Source organism: Hyperolius riggenbachi, chromosome 9 (assembly GCF_040937935.1).
Source record: "Hyperolius riggenbachi isolate aHypRig1 chromosome 9, aHypRig1.pri, whole genome shotgun sequence".
Lineage (NCBI taxonomy): Eukaryota > Metazoa > Chordata > Amphibia > Anura > Hyperoliidae > Hyperolius > Hyperolius riggenbachi.
The window spans coordinates 67,530,038-67,555,260 of record NC_090654.1 but is presented as its reverse complement, the minus strand read 5'-3'; the positions used below and the strand labels follow the sequence as shown (position 1 = coordinate 67,555,260).

The following is a 25,223-nucleotide window of genomic DNA, read 5'->3' as shown; positions in this document are numbered from 1 at the left end:
AGTCAGTTGCTTGCTATCTGATGAGCAGTTTGTGGGTTTGATGGGAATGGGATTATTCCTTTTTCCTGGGTTCATAGAAACTGCAGTGCAGGTTAGGAGAATTGTATGCACATCACTACAACTTACTGCAGTAGGGGGTGGGGTTTCATGCCAGGACAAGAATTGATACTCCTCCCCTATAGATTTCTGTATGTGATTGAGCTCCACAGGGTACGCAGAAACACTGTTAAGGATTATCACAGAAACAAGAGGTTATGTATGAACCAGGGGCGTAGCAATAGGGGTTGCAGAGGTTGCTACCGCACCAGGACCCTTGGGCCAGAGGGGCCACGTAGGGCCCTCCCTCAACCACAGTATTAGCTCTTTATTGGTCCTGTGCTTGTAAAGATCACTTCTATAAATGCTTTAAATGATAATAATCATTAACAAGCTGTTCCCCATCCCCTTCTTGCACCTCTGACACGGTGTTGTCCTTGGCAGGTTTTGGTGCGCTGTATCAGTGGTTATGTATAGAGTGCTTGGGGGGGCCCATGTAAAACTTGCACCGGGGTCCATAGCTCCTTTGCTACACAACTGAAAATGTTTCCTGCTAAGTGCAAATTTTGTTGCAATTTGTATTAAGATTGAAAATGGACCAGCCCCAGCTGCAGCTGATTTTGATTGGTCTAATTTAAATCTGCATGCAAAATGCAGCCAAATTTGAATCAATTTGGAAAAATTTCCTCTTATTCATTACCTCTAATAGCAGCTGAATAAGCTTGGATTTCTCCACAGTGCCCACAAAATTACACAGTATGCACACTTATAATACGGTACCCATACATTGTGTGGTCAGGCAATAGATGCCTCTCTTATCAGATTTGATCAGAGAAGCCGGATCTATCAGATGGTGGATCTGGTGGCCATCGTGTGCTGTAACTTGGCTATTAGCCAGGCTGCCTGTACTGTTTTGTGGTGAGGGTGGTGGGAGAATGAGAGAGAGGTGCCCTGGTGACAGAGGGGACTGGAAAAATGGTAGTGATTCAGTGTGATGATGTTAGTGACGTGTGGGGATGCCTCTGATCACTCTAGAGTAGTGTACGTAGGTTAAGTGTATGTATATATGGTATATATTCCCATATAAGCACATGTTGTTCCTCTTGCTTCCTATTCAAGTGTCACTCATTGCCCTTGTAGTATCCCTCTCCCCCCTCCCCAATCTTCCAGCCTCTCATTGTGTATCTGTCACAGCCTCGCCTGGCTGGGTGCCCCCGCTATGTAGTAGTCTAGGGATTTGCTGCACACAGTGCGCACAGTGTCACCCAGGCATGAGTCATCAAGGCCACACCCCTCCCAGCTGCACATTTGCATATGTAATTGTAGGCTTGGGATGAGTTCATCAGAGCTGCTGAAAGCTGAACTTCTATAATAAGGAGACGGGAAGAGCCCTGTGGAGCAGATTGTATGCCAGATCACAGCAGAGATTGTACAGATGTTTGTGCGAACAGCGCTGGGGGACCATTTGACCGTCTCTCACCGCTCCACTTTCTATCTCTATCCGTCTCTTCTCCATCACGTCATTTTACTGGCAACCATACAACGAGAATTCACAGATCGTCTACAAGAATAGCCTAGAGAGAAATAAGATGACTTAAAGGACACATCCGAGCACCGTCAAAATAAAAAAAAAAATCCACTTACCTGGGGCTTCCTCCATCCCCTGCCAGCCCTCCTGTTCCCTGGCCGCAGCTTCGCCCCCAGCCTCCGGTGCAAAATGCCCAGTGCGCCTGTGCGACTGGTCTCAGAGTCGTGCTGACGTCATCAGGATTGTACTACGCAGGCACACCGGTAGTAGTTCTGTGCCTGCGCTGTACAGGCCGGATGATGTGAGTGCCGACTGAGCCTCACGGTGAAGCGCAAGCAGATGCAGACCTGGCGAGATCGGCATCTGCACCGAAGGAGACGGAGCCACCGGAGCTGCGGCGAGAGCACAGGACGGCTGCCAGGGGCTGGAGGAAGCCCGAGGTAAGTGGATTTTTTATTTTTATTGTGCTCGGCCTTCCCTTTAAAGGGCACCCGAACCCAAACCGAGAGATTTGAAGGCTGAAATATTTATTTCCTTTTACTCAATACAAATTGCCTGGCTGTTCTGCTAATCCTCTGCCTGTGATACTTTTACCCATAGACCCTGAACAAGCATGTAGCTAAGATGTTTGACTGAAGTATGACTGGATCAGCCACATGCTTCTTTCAGGTGTATGATTCAGATACTACTACAGCCAAAGAGATCAACAGGACCCCAGGCAACTGGCATTGTTTAAAGAGACACTGAAGCGAAAAAAAAATTATGATATTTTGATTTGTATGTGTAGTACAGTTAAGAAATAAAACATTAAGATCAGATACATCAGTCTAATTTTTTCTAGTACAGGAAGAGTTAAGAAACTCCAGTTGTTATCTCTATGCAAAAAAGCCATTAAGCTCTACGACTTTCAAAGTCTTCTGACTTTTATTATCTCAACTGTAAGTAAACAAATTTATTTTCCTCTGGCAGAGGAGAGGTCATTAGTTCACAGACTGCTCTGAAAGACTCATTTTGAATGCTGAGTGTTGTGTAATCTGCACATATTAGAGAATGATGCAATGTTAGAAATAACACTATATTCTTTAAAATAAAAATATGAGAATATTTTCTTTGCTGCTAATCTTCTAGTAATTATTCATAGTACACAACCAATTCATTATATCATATATTTTTTTTCGCTTCAGTGTCTCTTTAAAAGTTGCCTCTCAGTTTAGAGGTACTTTAAAGGGAACCTGAGGTAAAAGGGATATGGAGGCTGCCATATTTTTCTTTCCTCTTAAACAATACCAGTTGCCTGGCAGTCCTCCTGTGTCTGTAACACTTTTAGCCATAGACCCTAAACAAACATGCAGCAGATCAGGTATGCTGAATCAAGTTTTACTGGATTAGCCGTGTCCTTTTTCCAGGGTTTTGACTCAGACACTACTCATCCCAGAAGAGCAACGGGGCTGCATTGTTTACAAGGAAATAAATATGGCAACCTCCATATCCCTCACCTCAGGTTCCCTTTAAAGTGGCCATGAATTAGACTTTTGGTATATCAGGTTAAGACTCTATACTCTAACCTGAAATTAAATATTAACCTTGATCACCATCTTACATTTTCAACCAAGACGTCAGGAGAAATCCGGTCAAATATCAGTTGGAATGCTGTCATTGTGATCTTTCTACAAAGCTAGGAGACCACTCAATGCCCGCCACTCACTCCATGTGCTCTCACCCGCTTTTGATCATCAGAGGAACAGGCTTTTCTGGTTGAATTTTAATTGATATTTTAGGCAGAAGTTATTTGAGGAAGTCTTCATTCTCTTCATTCTTACAAGCCATTTCCCCCTAAATTGGGATGTTTGTAAAAAATGTCAAAAGAAACATAATGAGATGATTTACAAGTCAATTACACCCTAAATTTAACTGAACATAACACAAAGACAACATATCTGATATTGAAAACATACAATAAAAAGGCACACATATCAATTTTTATTCAGCCAATGCAATCGCTTAGATTGAATTTGTTGGACATCTGGTACCACCAACATTTCCAGTTATTTCACTTGAAATCAATTTCGGGCAGTTTAACAATCGAAAGTTTAACTGGAAATGTTGGAAAGTCGTGGGGCATACATGGTTGCTTAGCCTTGCAATGACGGGAGTGGTATCATTCTTATAGTTCAACTGGTGCTGGATAAATTTCTGCTGGAATCTGTCGACGCTGAACGTGCAATGTGGTGTAGGAATCGATGAGTATCCAGTTGAATTGCAATTGAAGAGAAATCAATTGTACTGGCACAGAGGGCCATAATCAACCCACCCCTTTATGCTTAGGTTAAGATTCATTGCATCCAGTAAGAATATAACGTTTAAACTCATGGATATAAATGTAGTGTTTCTAGCGCATCTAAAGGACCACTCCACTGAAACAAAAAAAGGGCGCCGCCGTAGGAGCTCATCATAAAAGCTGCGATTAGCAGCAAAGAAGGGAAATTTGGGTGGCTGGAGCCACCATGATTTGTGGCAAGGGGCCGGCACCCGCTATGTAATGCTGTAATTTTCATAGCAGGAAGACTCGGCAGCTGTGATTTTATCAGGTGCCTCTGGGAGCCCAAACTTCACTTCATTGCTGCAAATTGCGGGTCTGTGGCAGGGAGGGAAGTTAAGGTTTTTGGCTGGGGCGGTGGAGTTAGGGTTAGGTGCCACCAGGGGGGGATGGTTAAAGAGAACCTGGGGCAGAATTTTTCAAAATCTTAATAGGACACAAAGGCATGTTCTGTGCACAATGACATGCCTCTGTGTCCTTCTATTGCTGCTGCTAGTGCCCCCATGGCTGAGCTGTCCCCCCTGAAAATAGCGCCAGGCTACAGGCTTGTCAATCATTGACCTCCGCATTGCCTTCTCCATTAGTAGGGGAAGCCTGTAAAGGAGGGGGCAATATGGAGGTTGATGATTGACAAGTCTCAGGTAAACAGACGGCTAGCGACAAGCAGATTGTCTCTAGCCAGGCGCTATTTTCAGGGGGGACAACAGAGCCATGGGGGGACTAGCAGCGGCAATAGAGGCATGTCATTGTGCACAGAACATGCCCCTGTGTCCTATTAAGATGTAAAAATTCCACCTCGGGTTTTCTTTAAGAATTGGGGGACACCAGTGGGTAGGTGGTTAGGTGCTCAAGGGGGGGGGGGGGGGGGGTTAGGCATAGCTAGAGGGACAGATCAGTGTTAGGCATTGGTAGAAGGGGGGTTCTTTGTGAGAGTAGGGTTAGGGTCAGTCATAGTAAAATATCTGTAAAGATTGCCAGTATTTTGCTATTGAAATTCAGTAGTAGAATATCAGTAATTTTAATGATATTCTACAAGCAGGAATCCCCTGCGTCCTTTTTTACAGGTGCCTCTTTTCATGTATGCGCCCTCCACACCACCACATGGTGAAACTAGCATCTCTATGAAAGATTAACCACAAAGGCACAAGTACAATGTGCATTAATGGATGCGATGTAATCACCTCAATGACAGTCTCCAGCGTTCACCTAAGTATCCATATTTACATGGACCAGATTCCCCGGCGCTTCAGGGTGGCCTGCTGGCCGTGCCCTTTGCAGCTGCAGCTCTTAAGTGTTTTGAGTCTGACTGGAGAAAAGTGCTATAATGTGTTAACATCTCATTTTTTTTCAAACAAAGTTCCTGATTGCATAAAACCACTAAGGGAACCTGAACTAATAGATCTGATGCCTGAGCGCCCGCCGAGTGCATTGTGCTCCGCCCCCCCATTGCCAGCCCAATGGAAGCAGTTGCACTTCATCCATCCTTCCCCCTACAGACGCATTGCTAGCCTAGAGGCTGGTAACGCGTCTGTATAGCATCAGGTACCGAACTATCCCCCAAAGGATCGATCCCAATCCCGGCCTGGTGACACTAGCACATTGTTCCTCTCCTTAGCCCTGGGAGGTTGCTCATTATGCTTCATCATCGTTTCTCCTCCTCCCTCCTTAGCAACAGAATGCATCGTTTGCCTGTAGGTATGCGACACATCAGTGCAGCACTTGGCCACAAACTGAAGGATCCCTACGGGCAATAGTCACTTTGCGTGTGTACACTACCCTTCCTTGGTACAATGACACTGATTGAAAGCACAGCTGATCAGAAGTCATCCAGTGCATCATGTTTTTGTGCCACTTGCTGCCCTGATAAAATTCTTCTTATCTTTTTACATTGCCGGCCTCTTATAAATGCTTCATGTGTTGAGAGGAGGGTCAGCAGACCTCTGGTAATGCGTCCTGCCGCTGGCGGACAGAGAAAATGCCAGCATGGATGTAATGGCTCCTGTTCTGTCATCTTGCTGTCTCTTTCACTTCTGGCTGTTCATTGGAGTCACATTGTCCGCGCTCCAATTACACTTTCGCCCTCGTGAACACGGACCTCCAATGACCTTGGGCTCAGTGAATCTGGGCTCTCAGCGGAAATCTCCTCTCATCCCGCTATAGGAGGAGGAAAATCAACTAAAACTCGGAGCTCTTGTCTTGCCAAAAACTCCCCGTGCAGCACCGCTTGTGTGGTAGCAAAATGTAAAGGGAACCTTTCCTCAGGTATGAATTCATACAACAAAAGCAATGACAGATTTAAAGCAAACCTGACGCGAAAATAAACTTATGAGATAATGAATTGTATGTATAGTACAGCTAAAGGTGGCCATACATGGTACAATTTTTCAATTAGATAATTTAGTTCGATTATTCTGTTAGATCGAATATAAAGATTTTTCCAGCATGTCCGATCATTTTTCCCGAAAAAACGGGATAATCGTTCGAATTTCTTGATCGAAAAAAAAAATATTTTCAACTTTCATTCAATTCGATCATTTAGATCGAATAAACGGGAAAATCGAACGTTTTTATTGTATCGTGTATGGGCACCATAAGAAAGAACATTAGTAGCACAGATATGAGTCTCGTATTGTTTTCCAGCACAGGAAGAGTTAAGAAACTTCAGTTGTTATCTATGCAAAAGAGCTTCTCTGAGCTCTTCGACCAAACTTTGGGTCAAGGACAGTCCTGTATTCTGAAGCACTAAAACAACCAAGAAACAGTTGAGAGACAGGTTGAGATAAGGTTTTACAGCAGGAAAGTTCAAAAGGTCTTTAGCTCTGTTGTGTTTATAGTTTAAAATACAGAGTGTGGTTTGTGAACTGCAAATATGACAGAATGATGCAATGTTATATAAAAAAAAAGCTATATTACTGAAAATAAAAACAAGAGACTCTTTTCTTTGCTACTAATGTTGTATTCATTATCTGTACTACAATTCATTATATCATACTTTTTTTTTGCTTCAAATTTGCTTTAAATAATTCATGAAACCCTTCTGTAGATAAGTTACACATGGAGGAAGCCTGTTACCAAGGGAAGAGCACTGAGGTCTGCAGCAGAGAGACAAAATGGCGGCAGTCATGTCAAGTGGAGGAGGAATTTACTGCAGGCTTTACTTTTTAAAGTTCTCCTACATCGGAGAGCTTTTAAAGGAGTTATCAACCAAATAATGGTCGCTGTCAATCAAGTTCATGTTGTCCGCAGTGTACTGTGCAGAACTACTGCGCCTGTGCAGTACACTGTAACAACATGGACTTGATTGACAGTGGTGCTCTGCCCCGGCCGGGACACGGCGGCTGCAAGCGGTGATGCTGCGTGGGATGTGTCGGCTGAAAGGGGCTGGAGGAAGCCCCGGGTAAGTAGAGCATGGGGGGGGGGGGGGAAGCATTATTTGGTTTATAACTCCTTTAAAAACATAATGCATAGTGTGAATTGCTGTCTTAAAACAGAAGGTATTTGCGATAATTCAGTTTTAAGCGAGCGATTGTTGTTATCCTCAATGCATCACTACTGAATATGGAGATTATTTCTTTATGCCCCTAAAGCCAGGCTTACATCCAGAACCGTTGGAGTATAGCCAGCCTATAGCTTTACATTTTAAAGAGCCTCAGGGCTCGTTTCCACTATTGCGTTGCGAAATCGCTGCGGCAAAATTCGCATGCAGATGCGAATTTTCATGCGAATTCGCATGAAAATTCGCATACCAAAACAGCATGCGAATTTCCTATTAAATACATTAGCGGCGATTCGCATGCATTCCACTCGCAGGCGAATTCTGCAGCTCTTTTGTGCGTTTTTCACTGCTGAAAAAAACGCACCTCAACAACACTACAGTGGAAACAGGCCCACCCACTTGCATTACATGTGCGAATCCGCATGCGTTAGACGCATGCGGATTCGCGATAGTGGAAACGACCCCTTATCAACCCAACAAGCAGAAAGCCTGTTTCAGACTTTTAGTCCTCCTCAGTGCATGGCAGGGATCCTTCAGATTCTCCCTGGATTTATTAAGCTTTGTCTGCAAACGTATGGAAAGAATTTATATCTATCGCCAAGGTCATATTAGACCATAGTGAAGGTTGTTGAGAGGTTAGCAAATTAGTAATTGCAGTCTTGCATACACAGCTGCAGATAAAAATAGCTTTAAGAGCCTGTTTCCACTAAACGAGATCACAATGCGATTTTTCGAATTGACAGGGCTGCCATCAGAAGTTTCTGGGCCCCACACTGGGAAAACCTACTGGGCCTCCTTCACTTCCCTCCTCCCTCACATTTAAAGGACTTCCGAGGCCAAATAACGAATCTATTTTTTACTCACCTGAGGATTCTTCCAGCCCCTCGCAGCCGTCTGAGTCCCTCAGCACGCGCCAGATGACGTGGACATGTGGGTGCAGATGACCCGACCTGCCTGCTGGGTCGAGACGGTAAACGGAACTACACAGAGGACCGGGACTGCGGCGAGGGACTCAGACGGCTGCGAGGAAGAATCCCCAGGTGAGTAAAAATAGATTTGTTATTTGGCCTCCGAAGTCCTTTAAGGTGAACCTCCTATATTTAAGGAGATCACCAGCAATAAGCAAAGCGCTGTGACACCTGTAATCTTCTGGGATTACTCTCACTGCAGTGCTTCAGCAGCGCTTGCTATCTAGAGAGCCTCAATTTTTGTTTGGCGTGCAGCTAGAAGGGAGATTACCGCGCAATGCCGCGGTAATGTCTGAAGCCTATTTTTAGCGTGCGATCCTTCAATCGCACCGCACCTATAACAACGGTTGTTGGTGTGAAACTGGCCTAAAGCCAAAGTTTATTCTTCTGGATTTTTCATTGTTACCAGAAGGTAAATAGAAGAGTTTGTCAATAGTCACCCAATTATCATATTTGATGCAGCCATTCCAGGGAGATTATTTTTAGAAAAGTCAGTCACATGACCTAAAAACAAAATAAATATAGTGATGCCTCCTTACCCTGTTTTGAGAGTCTTGCAGTCATGCAGAAAGTGTCATTTGGAATCTGCATTCTTAACCCTTAAGGCTAGTTCACACTAGGGGCCATATCCTATTCAAGGTGATAAGCAGCTTGCAGATGCGAGCTATTTATCACCTTGCCATCGCGCGAGGATTACCGGCAAATCCTATTGTCCATATCCTTCGCGCGATGGCCGATCGTTAGGGAGCATTACTCAGGCGAAAGCCTGAGCGATGCTCCCTTTTACCGAGCGATGGGGAGTGAGGTTTACGCTGTGGTGCTGTCCATCAGCACCACGGCCTCACTCCCCACACATGCGCACTCGCCCGCCGCCATCTTCCGCCGCCATCTTCCGCCGCTGCATCTGGGGGTCTCCTTTAATAAGGAGACCCCCAGAGCTCTCCGTCGGGTCGCCGCACAGTTTAGAAGCCCCCGCGCAGCTCTGCACCGGCACCCCTGCTGGCATACATACCGCCACAGATCACCCGCCGCCTCTCGCCGCAAAATCCGTCGCGTAATTACAGTGTATCTAACACTGTAATTACTGTCGGCATAGAAGGAGCCCGGGCAAAGCATCTTTGAATCTGCAGCCTGGGCTCCCCATTGGTCCGCTGTCTGAGCCATTTTATTGGTTTAGACAGCGGACCAATGGGGAGCCCAGGCTGCAGATTCAAAGATGCTTTGCCCGGGCTCCTTCTATGCCGACAGTAATTACAGTGTTAGATACACTGTAATTACGCGACGGATTTTGCGGCGAGAGGCGGCGGGTGATCTGCGGCGGTATGTATGCCAGCAGGGGTGCCGGTGCAGAGCTGGGCGGGGGCTTCTAAACTGTGCGGCGACCCGACGGGGAGCTCTGGGGGTCTCCTTATTAAAGGAGACCCCCAGATGCAGCGGTGACGACGTGCGTTAGCTAGTTTAGACCTGCTTTTTGCAGGTCTAAGCTAACGCTCATGTCTGCCAGGAAGCATCGCTTCCCGGAGACATGATAAGGGTAATTGGATTCGGTGTTAAGAACTCGCTGGGCGATTATATCGCCCAAGCGAGTTCTTTTCCGCCTGGGGGGGTCTAAAGTTTGGCGAGTTCAGCAATAGAATATGGCCCTAGGTCCGGTAACGTATCCGTGGCTCCGTTTTTAAAACCTGATGAAAACCGGAGCCACGGATAGCAATGTTAAAAATAACAGCCGTCTTCACCCGAATCAAAAAGCAGATCCGTATGCGTTTGCAGGGACCCATTTTCAAAACGTCCAGATTTGCTGCATTTTCCCGCAACGCATCTGGATCCTGATGCACGGAATGGTAGTGGCAGGCAATAGGAAAACAGATCCACCTCTACACAGGCAGTTTTGGACACAGAAACGGATCAGTTTTCTGTGTCCCAGCCTGTGGGGAGAGAGGGGGCCTCCATGCTGGAGGGTGACAGCAGCCAGGACGGGGGTGACAGCGGTCAATGGGGAGGGGGGACGCCCCCCCCCTTCCTTCACCTGGGTCCCCCGTCCCTGCTCCCCCTCCAGCTAGTTTCAATAATTTCAATAAGTTTAAATAAATCTAATCTATCAATGTAGCAAGCGGCGGCGAGCGGGGAACTTACTTCCTTGCGTCTCACCGCTGCCGCATCACTTCCTGTAATGCCGTCCAATGAACAACAGAGGGCGGCATTACAGGAGGTAACGCGGCAGCGGTGGGACGCAAGGAAGTAAGTTCCCCATTCGCTGCTGCTTGCTACATTAGCTCGCCGCTTGCTACATTGATAGATTAGATTAATTTTAAATTACTAGCTGGAGGGGGAGCAGGGGCGAGGGATCCAGGTGAGGGGGGGGGGGGGGGAGAATGTCTCCGCTGTCCGCTGTCACCCTGTGCCTAGTGTGGACCCAGCCTTACAGTGAGAAAAAGAAAAAAGGAACACAGCCTAGTAGAAAAACAAATGAACTGACGCGCCATTCAGTTAAACAAATCTACTGTGTTTATAGAGTGGAGGAAACTTACCTAATCTCAAGAAATGCACAGGCAAAGAAAATTGTTCAATTGCTACCAAGTGAGTGAGCAATCTGACTGTATCCAATAGGGGGGCTGTCCAAAGCCTACATATTTCCTTCTAAGCTCTAAAATGGTTGTTTTTGGTCACCCATAACATCGTGAATGTTATCATCTGCTTTGAGCTTTTTCCCCATTCTCCTAAATACTACACCTGATTCTCCGTTTCTAGTTCTAAGGAGGACTTATGTCAACATGTCCCTTCAATACGTTTGCTACATTGTAATACATGGAATCAACTAACAACTCAAGCTTAATTCCTCCTCAACACAGGGCTTCCTATGAAGAGGTCAGGCAGAGTTTGGTCCTATTTCAGAAGATGAAAGGGCTTACTTTTTAAGCTAATGTTTATTGCTTTTCTAACAGTAAAAAGAAAACTCACGTATCCAGAATCCAATGTTTATTAAAATACACTCTGTGAGACTGAGTTTCCTTTTCCTTTAAAATGACTCATAGCAATTTAGAGACATTTCTCTATGCTTTGTTCTGACCAGTCCCGCCATGGTGTTTAGGTTAGAGTCTCCCTTTAAGCTGTCCTTTCCTATAGCCACACTTAGCTGCACTGCCCGGAGCACAGTGCTGCCGATAAATGCAGCACCGCCAATAAACATAGTAAACTAAGCGTAATAAATGGAACTGGGGCGCCGCCTGGGGGGGGGGGGGGGGGGGGGGCGGGAGATTTAACCCTAATTATTCGGCCCCCTGAGTCAATACTTTGTAGAACCACCTTTTGCTGCAATTACAGCTGCCAGTCTTTTAGGGAATGTCTCTACCAGCTTTGCACATCTAGAGACTGAAATCCTTGCCCATTCTTCTTTGCAAAACAGCTCCAGCTCAGTCAGATTAGATGGACAGCGTTTGTGAACAGCAGTTTTCAGATCTTGCCACAGATTCTCAATTGGATTTAGATCTGGACTTTGACTGGGCCATTCTAACACATAGATATGTTTTGTTTTAAACCATTCCATAGTTACCGTGGCTTTTTGTTTAGGGTCATTGTCCAGCTGGAAGGTGAACCTCCACCCCAGTCTCAAGTCTTTTGAAGACTCCAAGAGGTTTTCTTCCAAGTTTGCCCTGTATTTGGCTTCATCCATCTCCCCATCAACTCTGACCAGCTTCCCTGTCCCTGCTGAAGAGATGCACCCCCCGAGCATGATGCTGCCACCACCATATTTGACAATGGGAATGGTGTGTTCAGAGTGATGTGCAGTGTTCGTTTTCCGCCACACATAGCGTTTTGCATTTTGACCAAAAAGTTCAATTTTGGTCTCATCTGACCAGAGCACCTTCTTCCACATGGTTGCTGTGTCCCCCACATGGCTTGTGGCAAACTGCAAACGGGACTTCTTATGCTTTCTGTTAACAATGCCTTTCTTCTTGCCACTCTTCCATAAAGGCCAACTTTGTACAGCGCATGACTAATAGTTGTCCTATGGACAGAGTCTCCCACCTGAGCTGTAGATCTCTGCAGCTCGTCCAGAGTCACCATGGGCCTCTTGACTGCATTTCTGATCAGCGCTCTCCTTGTTCGGCCTGTGAGTTTAGGTGGATGGCCTTGTCTTGGTAGGTTTACAGTTGTGCCATACTCCTTCCATTTCTGAATGATCGCTTGAACAGTGCACCGTGGGATGTTCAAGGCTTTGCAAATCTTTTTGTAGCCTAAGCCTGCTTTAAATTTCTCAATAACTTGATCCCTGACCTGTCTGGTGTGTTCTTTGGACTCTGTGGTGTTGTTGCTCCCAATATTCTCTTAGACAACCTCTGAGGCCCTCACAGAGCAGCTGTATTTGTACTGACATTAGATTACACACAGGTGCACTCTATTTAGTCATTAGCACTCATCAGGCAATGTCAATAGGCAACTGACTGCACTCAGATCAAAGGGGGCCGAATAATTATGCACACACCACTTTGCAGTTATTTATTTGTAAAAAAAATGTTTGGAATCATGTATGATTTTCTTTCCACTTTTCATGTGTACACCACTTTGTATTGGTCTTTCATGTGGAATTCCAATAAAATTGATTCATGTTTGTGGCAGTAATATGACAAAATGTGGAAAACTTCAAGGGGGCCGAATACTTTTGCAACTCACTGTGTGTGTATATATATATATATATATATATATATATATATATATATATATATATATATATATATATATATATATATATATATATATATATATATATATATATATATATATATATATATATATATATATATATATATATATATATATATATATATATATGCTGCTGCTGCTGCTGCTGCTGCTGCTACAGGTTTGCACTATACTCCATATTACAGCGTTAGGCGTTGGAAAGACATTTAGTAATTTTTCTCAGCAGTCTCTGTGATACAGGTAGAGTGGGATGAGACACCTGCTGACAGCTAATGTGTTCTTACAGTCGGCAGACTGCAGTGACGAGATTTTCCTGCCGTAGCTCCAGACTACATTTGCTTCCCTGCAGTGTTCCCATCCCCCATTACATGTTCCTGTCCCTCCTAATATAACATAAGTGGAAACTCCTGTAATAGTGGTTAAGCAGGGTGCCCTGTGTATTGGGCTGGCAGCTGTGCAGACCTGTAAACCCAACAGTTCAGAGATTCAACACTTTGTAGGTGCCCATACACCTAGCTATATATGGGCAGATTGACCAAGAGACCGATGTCTCTCTGATCGAATCAGATCGGAGAGAGTTCTGTTGCCTCTGCCCATACACTGCAGGCAGATTCCCAATAGATTTCAACATGAAATGTATCAGGAATCTGCCTTGCGATGCCACCAATTCTGCCCACCTTGCCACCCCCCAAATGTTAATGTCCCCAAAGTACTCTTGCTTTGTAAGTTTCCCCTGTCTAGCTTCCACGTCTGCCATTCTTCTCCGCTGTCTCCCCTGAGCTGCCGCTGTCACACGCAGTCACCACCTGGTGGCGAGTATACCATGTGGCGTGTGTGTGACATCACATGCGCCTGGTGCCACACGGGGGAGACAGTGGAGGGGACTGGGACTCGTGGCTGCTAGACAGGTGAGATCTCGGGAAGGCATGGAGGGAATTTTATATTTGTGGGGACAGCGGCCGGGGGTCCGTAGCATTCGTTGGCTGTCAACCGGATGCACCACTTCAGACTTAGAATTTCCAGCATGCGTGAGCGATACATTGGACTGATTACGGCCCAAAATCGTTAAATTATCGATTGGCAACGCTTGTTTTGCCACCGATTTTCATTCAGTTTTCAAATGATTGAATCAGATGGTCAATCAGGCTGCAGTAGATGTATAGGCAGCTTGACCCCCAGAGAGATAGAAGAAGGTACCAATTAGCTGGTGTCCAGTATCCACCAAAATTGACACATTTGTGGACAGAGTAGCACTTTTATTGTAATTTATTTCTACGTAGAAGAAAAAATGAAGACACATTTCAATATGTGTTGTTTGGAATAAAGATGAGCTGATCTTCCATATGTCTCCATCCGTACCAGGTGAAGAGATGAAAGCTGGAAGGGTATGCTGGGATTTGTAGTGTAACAGTACGCACACACATTAGATATATAGGTCAGCTGATAATGACCAGTTCGGTTGATGATCATTTGCCTATCTATGGTGTGTACTGCGTCTGCTAAACGTTGCTTAAGGATCAGTGGGAAGCTGCTCCATTGTGCAACAATCTTCAATATGCTTGTACAGCATTGGCTGTGAGTGGTCATCCGAGGCATCATTTCCCCATCCCTGATAGGCGACAGTAATCCCGTGCATGTATTCAAAAGGATAAGCGAGGCGACAAAAGAAATGTAGCTTTACGTACCTGGGGCTTCTTCCAGTCCCTAGAAGTCATTTGTGTCCCTCACCGCATCTCTGGTTTTCTCCAGGGCCCCAATGGCAGCCTTTAAGGATCGCTGACCTCAGATGGGCCTAACAACCCGCCCACGTCACCGGGAGCATCCCGTGCATGTGCAGAAGATACCGACCCATCTGAGGTCAGCGATCTGTAGAGGCTGCCAGCAGGACCCCAGAGAAGACCGGAGCTGCTGCGAGGGACACACGTGACTTCTATGGGCTGGAAGAAGACCCAGGTAAGTAAAGCTTGATTTCTTTTGTCACCTCAGAAGTCCTTTAAGCTACATACACACATGCAATAACCGTAGTCTGATATAGCTGATAACCGATCATTGTGCTTGTACAGCAGCCACCAATCGACATTGCTTAGCCATCGGGTGTTGTTAAAGATCCGTCCTGTCGTTTGTCCTGTCTGTATCTTAATGACCCCCGATTCCTGAACAAAACTATTTGCAATACCTATTACAAGCCCCGCCAACCAATTGAAGTGATCTGTCGTCCGCTGATTGTCATCCCTCCACCCACCTCCATAGCAACAGAGTACATAGCTGGCCTCAAAGCTCAGGATTTGTCTGTACAGCATCGTTCCACAAACTGTTGCTCAAGGGATCGTTTCTCGATCCCCCAATGAGTGACAATTCTCTCGTGTGTGTACTAAGCTTTATACCAGTTAGGAAGACACAGATTGAAGCACCTCACAAAGCTGGCTGAGAATAAAAATCAATGTGTGAGTGCGTGCGTGTGCGTGTGTTTGTGTGTACACACGCATGTACAGAATATGTGAGTGTGTGTGTGCATGTATTTTCTTTGGCAGAAAACTGTGGCGTGCTGGTGTGCCTGGTATCCTGGGACAGAGAGCCACAAATAGGTTTCATACCTCTGCTGATCCATGAGAGTGATGCTAGAGATAATGAGGCAGGATTTACATAAAGAGGGGTGTGGGAAAAACAGGAAGAAGAAAAAGAATAAGTGATGGGGGGTGCAGATGGGGCAAGCAGGAGGGAGAGAGTCTGAGGAGGATGCACAATGGTGGCTTTATACTCTGCCCATTGCTGCCTCTCTCCTCACATCTCCATAGAAACCCTGAAAGGATGCTGGGGGGCTGTGCACAGAGGCGCAGGTGACCCCCACATAGAATATGAAGAGTCTTCAGAGCATTCCAGACCTCTTCTGTGACCCCACCTCAGTCTGTGTGTCCCTGGGCAGAGGGTGGCAGTGCCCCCACGTGTCAGGGTCACCCTGTTCCAGAGACCACTGCTAATAGAAGTACTGAGGTTTTGGAGTGGGGTCGCCAGGGACGACCCTGCCAGCTGGTAACAAAGTGGTTCACCCCAGTGACTGACATTGTGGCTGTACCCCACCAGCAGGGGGCATGCAAGAGAAGGGAGGTGTAAAATGTTCTGAGAAGAAATGCTATTTATTGCCTGTTTGCAGTTCTAGACAAATGACAGTATTAGATAATAGCTAGCAGCTCATTAATCGATGCCTTTAATGAGAAGACAGTAGAGGCTGCTGCCTTCATTTAGTGGTTATAAAAATGTCAGTTCAGTTAGTGCCGTGCTGATTGCTTGGTTTCAGTAGTGTTGGATCTGGAACAAGCGTAAAGCCAACTTGGGAGGGAGGTACCCCAAAAAGTATATAACACTTAAAAACAGTTTAAGACCTGAAACACACTAGAAAGAGCAAAACGCTATCGCTAGCGATTTGTAATAGCGTTTTGCAAGCGATTTACCTGCTCCTTTACAAGTCATTAGAATGGAAACGCTCACAAAATGCTGCATGTTCTGCGATTGCGATTTCCTTAACTGCAATGGCTCTAGTGGGGTCAGTCCCATCCATTTACATTGGCAGAGCGTTTAGGGAAACCGCTAGCGATTGAAAGTGCTCCCAGAACGAAATGCTCTAGTGGGTTCCAGGCCTAAAACAGTGGTAGCTTTAGATAGTGTACTGGTTGAGGACTCTGCCTCTGACACAGGAGACTAGGGTTCCAATCTCAGGTCTTCCTGTTCAGTAAGCTAGCACATATTCAGTAAGGAGTCCTTGGGCAAGAACAGAGGGGAAAAGAGGCACCCAGGGTATCATAAAATGCTGAGTCTAAGGCGCCATAGGCTCAGCTCATAGCAGTAGAACACTGCACGGTAAAATGTCTGTGTGCTCCCTGCACATGGTAACTTTACCATACTTTATTGCCTCAGGCCCTATGTTCCAGCTTTACGACAACTTATAGGTTTGCTTAAAGCACACCTGAAGTGAGGGGGATATGGAGGCTGCCATATTTATTTACTTTTAAACAATATGTAGAAAAGAGAAACCGAGAGCTCAATATAGTGTAGTATGTACTGACAATTTTTGGGATTGTGAAAAAGAGTACAAGTTTATACTCACAAACCAGGGTTACCTCCAGGCAACCACTTAATCCTGAGGGAGGACAGGAGATTGTCCTGTCCTCCCTCAGGATTAAGAAGCCTGTAGATAGGAGAAAAAGGGGTATCCCCCTCCACCAGGGGTGGATAATAATTGCTGAGGCGCCAGGTGTTACCCGGACCGAATACTGTTGTGTGCTCCTAGCCTCCTATATTTTATTGCCTGATGAAGCAGGTCTACTCCTGTGAAACGCATTGCAACCCCTTTGGAGTATACCAATAAATGTTTTTTATTTGAATAGACAGTTTCTAGTGTCTGCTTACAGGGGGTAAGTCCACCACTGCCTCCAAAGCAGTTTTAAACTTTTTAGCAACTTGATTTTATCCTGTTGGTGCCTCTGTTCTTTTTCTACGTAGTACTTTTAAACAATGCACATTGCCTGGCAGTCCTGCTGATCCGCTGCCACTAATACCTACCTACCTATCTCTAATAATACCTATCTCTAATACCTGTTTCAGGTGTGTTATTAAGACACTACCGGCGCATGAAAGATCTGTAGTAGGCCAGGCAACTGGTATTGTTTAATGGGAAATAAATATGACAGCCTCCATATTCCTCAATTCAGGTGATGTTTAAAGTGGTCTGAAAGTCAGCATTTCTACTTTGCTCTAAAAGATTCCTTATAGCTTTAAAGCTACTATCACAAAAAAAATTGTAGCAAAACATCACTGAAATAGTTAAACACAGCACTTTGTCCTGCTATGCAAAGGCTATTCAGCTTCAAATCCGCATCCAGACTGGAGATAACAATCTTTGTTTGCATTTCAATGTTGATATATTTGTGTGTAAAGCCTCATACACATGCTCAACAAAAGTCAATTTTTACGCATTGGACCAGTAATGCAAAAAAAAAATGTATGTGTTAATGTTCCTGCACTAGCGGGAATGCGTAAAAATGTACGCAATGCGTAAAAATGTACGCAATGCGTCCCGCCGACCTCCGAGGTCGGCAAGCTGCTAACGGGGGACTGGAGCAGCAGTGAGCGACTACGAGGGCACAGGATGGCTGCATGGGGCTAGTAGAAGCCCCAGGTAAGTGAAACTCATTTTTTTATTTTGCTTGGACATTCCCTGAGAGGCGCATGGTGTGGTTTTGATGCTGTTAAGCTGTATGCTCCTTTTTGATTGGCCTGATGAAGCGGGATTGAGCCCGTGAAACGCGTTGCCTATTTTTACCGTGGAGTATAAATAAAATTGTTGTTTGACTGTTGATGCCACAGTCCTTCCTTTGTTTGCTTTGTCTGCATGGATGGGATAGGCCCACCACTGCCCCATCGGTTTTAAGCTCGTTTAAGTGACTTTTATTCTATTGGCGCCTCTGGAAAGCTTCTACATATTCCCTTTAAATGCACAATTATCAAACAACTTATGTTGTTGAAACAACGAAAAGCAGTTGTTTGCTATTGTTCAAACAACTGATAAGACGCAGCTCAAGTCAATCCAACAGTAGTCTTATCAGTTGTTTGAACAATAGCAAAAAACTTTTTTTGGCTGTTTCAACTTATTTCAACAAAAAAAGTTGTTGGATTATTGTGCATTTAAAAGATTTATGTTGAGCGTGTGTATGAGGCTTAACAAGTAAAAACACTCTGAGAAGCTCTCTCTGTTTCAGGCACACACACAGTTCAGAACAGCTCATTAGAAGATTTAAAAATATATTAAAAAGCAGCTGGAATAAAATGCAATACCAGCTTTCAGGGAAGATGAACTACACTTTGGAAACTTGTGATTTGTAGCAAGACAATTAAATTGGCCTCAATTCAATAAGCTTATCTCCTGTCTTTAATAACATTTCTAGAGTTATCACCATGGTGATAAGCAGAGCTGGGACAAGGTCCTCCAGCACCCAAGGCTGAGACACCAAAATGCGCCCCTCCATCCTTCCCCAGCCGTCACACACTGATTTCTATTAGACTACACAAGAGCCACCCCAGGACCCCCAATACCTTAATCTCTAGTTATTTGGCTTGCAGTCACTGCCATATAAACCCTTTCCTTATGTTTCTCTGCTTCAAACACAGTAGAGGAATGATAGCTGAGTGAGTTGTGCGCCCCCTCCTACACTGCACCCTGAGGCTGGAGCCTCTCTCACCTCTGCCTCGGCCCGGCCCTGGTGATAAGGCATGTAGTATTCAGGAAACTCTCTCACTGTGTAGAGGTAAGCTTTCTCTTGCCTTATCTCCAGCATGATCTTAGTGAATTGAGGCCATTAATATTACTTGTGCACAAAAGCATATATGATAAATGAAAACGTAATGAAAAGTAGGAAAATGCATTTTTATTGAATGTTATGTCAGAGTTTCAGACCACAATTAAAGTTGAGTTCAGAAACCAGAAAAAAACATTACTTAATCTGTCCCTGGTTCCTTGTCTGCAGCATCCCTTGTGGAACGCTGAGGCTTTCTTATCTTCCATCATAAAAAGAAACAGGAATGCTTGGCCAAATATTCCTTCTCACAGCGGAATCATCTAAAGTGCCCTAAAGGCTGTCATTTTATGTTCACTTCTGATGATCAATGCTAATAAATATGAGATTATGTCAATTGTATACTAATCCCATGCAAATGTACGCAGCTTGAAAATGGCTTAGTCAAATGCAGAATTTTATTGGCCTATTTTCATGCTACATACATTTGCACAAAATGTGCATATTATTTGCATGTACTGGACCACTCCTACTCTCCTCTGTGACAGTTTGCTTTGAGCCAATACTTAAGGTACCCATACACATATAGATTTCCAGCACCTCCAACCATCAGATAGATTCCTGTCAAGTCGAATCTGACAGGAATCTGATGTGTGCCACACACTAGGAACAGATTTCAGTATGAAATCTATTGAAAATCCATTGAAATGCATTGCTGCACTATTAGACCTTATTCAACACTATGGGCCATCTGCCTCCAGCAGCCGACCGACCTAGATTTTCTATCCAGACTGATCGAGTAAATCGATTGAATTCGGACAGAAATTGATTGGACGATCGATCGATTTCTAGCCGATTCGATCAAATCGGCCATAAAATTGATGGCAGAATTCCATGAGTGTATGGGTACCTGTCAGGCTTGGCCATACTCAGTGCAGTTGGTAACTCCCAAATATATGCAGGCGCCCAGGATTTGATGCAAGTGATGTTTATTTACAGTGAAAGGTACATGCAATGTTCAAGCACGGTTTCTAAAACATAATGCAGGAACAGGTTGCAACACAAGTCCATATATGCAGGAATATTATCCAGGGACTGGCAAATGGATAAAAGTCCAGGAACAGATATGCATGGTAAATCAGGAACAGACAAGCAGGTTATCCAGGAACAGGTTTAACCAGGAACATGCATACAGGTAAGGAATCCAAATACCCCAGACAAGAACAAGTATTCAGGCGTGAATTCCAGATACTCAGAGCAGGAACAGGCATACAGGCAAGAACTCAAGACATCAACAGGAACTCAGGCTTGGAATCAACATACTCAGAACAGGAACTAGGACACAACACTAGATACAAGAGTCAGTGAACAGGGAGGCTGAGGGTGCAGCCGCACTAAGCTAGGCTAGACAATGCAAATGCAACAGCAAAGCCTGCTGGGAACTCAGAATGCTAAATTCTTCCACTAATGGAACGATTACCCTGCAGGTGATGGAACACTCCCATGCATATGTAAATTGGATCACACTCACTGCCAGCTTATCGCTGCAATAAGGCCTCTTTTCCACAAACTGTTGATAGGCAGTGAAATGCCTCTCAAACTCTCACAACTGCTCACTGCTGCCTAGAAACTGCTTGTTGCTGCCTGGTAACTGCTCACTGCTGCCTGGTAACTGATTGCTGAGCACACAGCTCAACGGTCCATGGAAAGGAGGTTTAACAGAGAGTCCTGATACATGCATATGCAAATTGGAACAGCCAGGGGCGTAACTAGGAATCGCCAGGCCCCCCTGCAGAAATTCTGAGCGGGCCCCCACTCCCCCGTGGGGCCCGCTCAGGACCGTTTTTGGGGGCTGGAGGGGTCGAAGCATGGGGGGAGAGCTTGGTGGCACGTCGGTGGTGAGGGGGGACGGTCCCCCCCCTCACCTCGGGCTCTCCCCTCTGCTCTCCCTTCCAGCATTGAATAAAGTGTATGCAGGCGGCGGGGCAGCGGCAGATACATACCTGCCGTGCGCTCCACGGATGTTCCTCTCTCTAGCTTCTGACGCGACCCGCAGCCTGCATACACTTTATTCAATGCTGGAGGGAAGCGCAGAGGGGAGAGCCAGAGAAGAGTGGGGGGGGGAAGGGACCCCCCCCCTCCCCACCGACGTGCCACCAAGCTCTCCCCTCATGCTGCGACCCCTCCAGCCCCCCAAAAATGGCCCTGAGCGGGCCCCAGCCCCCCTGCGAGAGCATGGGCTGCATCCCCTATTGTTACACCCGTGGGAACAGCTCCAGCACCTGCTGATCACTGCAAAGACAGGGAATCCTAAGGATACAAAATATAGGTAAAAGGCTGCGCATCCCTGACCCAATACTGTACAATTGAATGGTTAATCGCTGTGGCGCACACCGCCCCCCCTGGACTAAAATGTACGCCCGCATCCAAACAACGCAATACTGGTCTATGGAGAAATTTTAGCTTCCATCATAGTTTTGCATGCAAAAATATAGATATACTGGACATCTGCACCAACGTTGAGGTAAATCTCCAGAGCAGATGTCCTAACACTAAACTGACCTAAGTTAAAAGCAAATGTCTTTACCCTGGCAGCTGCTATGCTAAAATGTGTAACTTACATTCAATACAGACAGCAGGAAACAAAGCAAGTGCTCACCAATATGGGCCGCATCTGAATGACTCACCACCTCATATGCACCGCTTAAATAGCTCAAATACACACTCAGCAATCAGACAGATGCAAAACATATGCAAAACTAAACTAAATACTTACCATGCAAAACAGGATAGCACAATGGGTGCTGCTAGCCTGGTAGTTACAGAACTGTGGATACAAAATATAGGTAAAAGGCTGCGCATCCCTGACCCAATACTGTACAATTGAATGGTTAATCGCTGTGGCGCACACCGCCCCCCCTGGACTAAAATGTACGCCCGCATCCAAACAACGCAATACTGGTCTATGGAGAAATTTTAGCTTCCATCATAGTTTTGCATGCAAAAATATAGATATACTGGACATCTGCACCAACGTTGAGGTAAATCTCCAGAGCAGATGTCCTAACACTAAACTGACCTAAGTTAAAAGCAAATGTCTTTACCCTGGCAGCTGCTATGCTAAAATGTGTAACTTACATTCAATACAGACAGCAGGAAACAAAGCAAGCGCTCACCAATATGGGCCGCATCTGAATGACTCACCACCTCATATGCACCGCTTAAATAGCTCAAATACACACTCAGCAATCAGACAGATGCAAAACATATGCAAAACTAAACTAAATACTTACCATGCAAAACAGGATAGCACAATGGGTGCTGCTAGCCTGGTAGTTACAGAACTGTGGATACAAAATATAGGTAAAAGGCTGCGCATCCCTGACCCAATACTGTACAATTGAATGGTTAATCGCTGTGGCGCACACCGCCCCCCCCTGGACTAAAATGTACGCCCGCATCCAAACAACGCAATACTGGTCTATGGAGAAATTTTAGCTTCCATCATAGTTTTGCATGCAAAAATATAGATATACTGGACATCTGCACCAACATTGAGGTAAATCTCCAGAGCAGATGTCCTAACACTAAACTGACCTAAGTTAAAAGCAAATGTCTTTACCCTGGCAGCTGCTATGCTAAAATTTGTAACTTACATTCAATACAGACAGCAGGAAACAAAGCAAGCGCTCACCAATATGGGCCGCATCTGAATGACTCACCACCTCATATGCACCGCTTAAATAGCTCAAATACACACTCAGCAATCAGACAGATGCAAAACATATGCAAAACTAAACTAAATACTTACCATGCAAAACAGGATAGCACAATGGGTGCTGCTAGCCTGGTAGCTGTCTGTATTGAATGTAAGTTACACATTTTAGCATAGCAGCTGCCAGGGTAAAGACATTTGCTTTTAACTTAGGTCAGTTTAGTGTTAGGACATCTGCTCTGGAGATTTACCTCAACGTTGGTGCAGATGTCCAGTATATCTATATTTTTGCATGCAAAACTATGATGGAAGCTAAAATTTCTCCATAGACCAGTATTGCGTTGTTTGGATGCGGGCGTACATTTTAGTCCAGGGGGGGCGGTGTGCGCCACAGCGATTAACCATTCAATTGTACAGTATTGGGTCAGGGATGCGCAGCCTTTTACCTATATTTTGTATCCACAGTTCTGTAACTACCAGGCTAGCAGCACCCATTGTGCTATCCTGTTTTGCATGGTAAGTATTTAGTTTAGTTTTGCATATGTTTTGCATCTGTCTGATTGCTGAGTGTGTATTTGAGCTATTTAAGCGGTGCATATGAGGTGGTGAGTCATTCAGATGCGGCCCATATTGGTGAGCGCTTGCTTTGTTTCCTGCTGTCTGTATTGAATGTAAGTTACACATTTTAGCATAGCAGCTGCCAGGGTAAAGACATTTGCTTTTAACTTAGGTCAGTTTAGTGTTAGGACATCTGCTCTGGAGATTTACCTCAACGTTGGTGCAGATGTCCAGTATATCTATATTTTTGCATGCAAAACTATGATGGAAGCTAAAATTTCTCCATAGACCAGTATTGCGTTGTTTGGATGCGGGCGTACATTTTAGTCCAGGGGGGGCGGTGTGCGCCACAGCGATTAACCATTCAATTGTACAGTATTGGGTCAGGGATGCGCAGCCTTTTACCTATATTTTGTATCCACAGTTCTGTAACTACCAGGCTAGCAGCACCCATTGTGCTATCCTGTTTTGCATGGTAAGTATTTAGTTTAGTTTTGCATATGTTTTGCATCTGTCTGATTGCTGAGTGTGTATTTGAGCTATTTAAGCGGTGCATATGAGGTGGTGAGTCATTCAGATGCGGCCCATATTGGTGAGCGCTTGCTTTGTTTCCTGCTGTCTGTATTGAATGTAAGTTACACATTTTAGCATAGCAGCTGCCAGGGTAAAGACATTTGCTTTTAACTTAGGTCAGTTTAGTGTTAGGACATCTGCTCTGGAGATTTACCTCAACGTTGGTGCAGATGTCCAGTATATCTATATTTTTGCATGCAAAACTATGATGGAAGCTAAAATTTCTCCATAGACCAGTATTGCGTTGTTTGGATGCGGGCGTACATTTTAGTCCAGGGGGGGCGGTGTGCGCCACAGCGATTAACCATTCAATTGTACAGTATTGGGTCAGGGATGCGCAGCCTTTTACCTATATTTTGTATCCACAGTTCTGTAACTACCAGGCTAGCAGCACCCATTGTGCTATCCTGTTTTGCATGGTAAGTATTTAGTTTAGTTTTGCATATGTTTTGCATCTGTCTGATTGCTGAGTGTGTATTTGAGCTATTTAAGCGGTGCATATGAGGTGGTGAGTCATTCAGATGCGGCCCATATTGGTGAGCGCTTGCTTTGTTTCCTGCAGGGAATCCTAAGGGCCCGTTTCCACTAGGAGCGGTGCGATGCGGCTACATAGGTGTCCTGAAACACATGCACGCCAGTGGAAGAGTTTCCACTGAGTGCATGTTGTGCGGAGCCGAAAATCAGCGTGCTGCAGATTATCGCACGGCCGCATGCGCCCGCAGCCGCGTCCCATCTCCCCCATGGACTTTCGCATCGGGAGATGCGGAAGTGATGCGGCCGGCGGCGGAAGTAATGCGATCCGGCTACGTAGCCGCATTCGCATCATTTACAAGTGGAAACCCGCCCTAACAGTACCTTATCCTACATACTGTGAAACGGTCAAACGTATCAACCAGTTATTGATCTTTTAAGCCATCTGTGATTTCTCATAATACAGCTGTGTACTGTTCCTCCTGGGTATGTTCAGCCAGCAGACTATTCCCCACACCAACTCACAGGGATTCTGACACCGTTTTTATTATACACATAAGATGATCTTTTATT

At 45.2% G+C, this 25,223-nt stretch overlaps 1 protein-coding gene across 1 annotated transcript in view; it reads left to right on the top strand.

Annotated features, from left to right (window-relative positions):
* Nucleotides 1-25,223, top strand: part of DOCK3 (dedicator of cytokinesis 3) — a 377,696-nt gene that overhangs the window by 64,513 nt on the left and 287,960 nt on the right.